This window comes from Lactuca saligna, unplaced genomic scaffold (genome assembly GCF_052625555.1).
Source record: "Lactuca saligna cultivar CGN05327 unplaced genomic scaffold, ASM5262555v1 scaffold_48, whole genome shotgun sequence".
NCBI classification, from domain to species: domain Eukaryota; kingdom Viridiplantae; phylum Streptophyta; class Magnoliopsida; order Asterales; family Asteraceae; genus Lactuca; species Lactuca saligna.
This window is the reverse complement of record NW_027629910.1, coordinates 30,001-32,500: the sequence shown is the minus strand read 5'-3', so window position 1 is coordinate 32,500 and position 2,500 is coordinate 30,001.

Sequence of the window (2,500 nt, the reverse complement as noted above, 5' to 3'; positions counted from 1 at the left end):
ACATGCCCATGAACGACCAAGGGAACAAGGCACCTTGCCGCACACATGCCCATGAACGACCAAGGGAACAAGGCACCTTGCCACACACATGCCCATTAACGACCAAGGGAACAAGGCAACCTTGCCACACACAGACCCTTGCATGAACGACCAAGGGAACAATGGATGTGAGGCTGGCAAGGCTAGGTCACGGCAAGCCAAGCAGTCAGGCTACACAATTGATGTGAGGCTGGCAAGGCTAGGTCATGTCAAGCCAAGCAGTCAGGCTACACAAGGGAACAAGGCACCTTGCCACACACAAACCCATGAACGAACGACCAAGGGAACAACGCCTCTTCCCACACACAGACCCATGAACGACCAAGGGAACAAGGGTATGAACGACCAAGGAACAATGCGTATTGCCACACACATTCCCATGAACGACCAAGGGAACAAGGCTACCTCCCAAACAAACACACATGAACGACCAAGGGAACAAGGCTTCTTCCCACACACAACCCCATGAACGACCAAGGGAACAAGGCACCTTGCCACACACATGCCCATGAACGACCAAGTGAACAATGGATGTGAGGCTGGCAAGGCTAGGTCATGTCAAGCCAAGCAGTCAGGCCACACAAGGGAACAAGGCACCATGCCACACACAAACCCATCCACTAACGACCAAGGGAACAATGCATATGGGGCTGGCAAGGCAAGCAGGCTACCCAAGTGAACAACGCCTCTTCCCACACACAGACCCATGAACGACCAAGGGAACAAGGGTATGAACGACCAAGGAACAATGCGTATTGCCACACACATTCCCATGAACGACCAAGGGAACAAGGCTACCTCCCAAACAAACACACATGAACGACCAAGTGAAGAAGGCTTCTTCCCACACACAACCCCATGAACGACCAAGGGAACAAGTTTACTTCGTACACGAACACCCATGAACGACCAATGGAACAAGGCATCTTGCCACACACATGCCCATGAGCAACCCAATCCCATCCTCATCGGTCTAAGGAACAAGGGGCCTTGACAAACCATGAGCAGATTTCTAAGCAAGTCAAACGATGAAGGGAGCAAAGTGTAGTTCCTACTTAGTACATAGTAAATTGAATATATGAGTTCCAATCCGATCAACTCGTGTTCTTTCGAGTTCATCTAAGCCACCTATGAATACCTAAAAGCCTTATCTGCCTGCCTATCACCAGGCGACAGGGACAAAAACCCAAATATGATATATTTTCATTTCAAGTCCATTCGTCTATGTTAACAATGACCCACACAATGTTTCAATGGCATTCCTACTTGATTTGAGCGACATTCCAACAAGTAGGGAACCAACGCTTCAAGGCGTGACCAAGGATAGGACACAAACATTTACGCCTCAAACATGACATTTTGTTTTTTTTTTTCATTTCAAAGCTTTTCATTTATAATAAAAAGCATCCCTACAAAATTTTGTGTCAATCCGAATTAATTCGAGCGAGTTATGGACGATTTCGCACAATTATGCATCCCTGGGCAAATCAATATCTGTTCCTGTCACCAAGCTCTTTGTGCAATATGTATATATAGGGGAACCATGGGACTGCTGCCCATTGGCGCCCCAAGGATGTCCAGCGCCCAAGGCTCTCGAGGCTAGCACGCTCGAGGCATGGCCAAGACGCCCGCTCTTGACGAAAATGGGGCCAAAACGCCCCCCATTGGCGCCCCACTCCCGTGTCCCCTCGCCCCCAAGTCGTGTGTGTCCAAAAATTATGCATCATCAGGGAAATCAATGTCTGTTCCTGTCACCAAGCTCTTTGTGCAATATGTATATATAGGGGGTACCATGGGGTCTCATTCTCATAGGTGCCCGGCATGGTTGATGGGCAAATAAGAATCGTGAGGCTGTATCGAGCACACACGAGGCAAGCCAAGCCAAGCCCCACGACCCATGAAAGAGGCCATCCCCCCCAACACGTTGCCTTGATTTCTCGAACGGTGACCTGAAAAATAGCCCCATCTCCTTGAGTCTCCTCGACGTTGTGCCCATACACTAGCCCGTTGCCTTGATTTTCCTCGACATAGGGCGCAGAAACTAGCGCCGTTGGCTTCACCTGTGCCTCGACGCCGTGCGCATACTAAGAAATATACATCCTCAGGGAAAGCAATGGGTGTTGCTGTCACCAAGCTCCTTGTGCAATATGTATATATAGGGGGGGAGCAGTGGGTGAGCATGGCAAGGGATGAAGGTGCCAGACTGCCTTTGAGCGCGAGCTTGGGTGACTGTTGCTTGATTCCTAGTCGGTGGCATAATACCCCTCCGAGTGGGGGCCTTGGCGTGGTGTGGGGATGCCTCGTTAGGTCTCTGCGACACCGATCCAGGGTTGTGGTCTAGCTTTGGAAGTTTGGGATGGTGCTGTTTGTGTGGCAATTCGATGATGATGTGCTTGCTGATCTATGTTTGACGTGCTACTGGTGCTAGCCAGCATTTGATTTGTGCTGATGATTGGGAAAC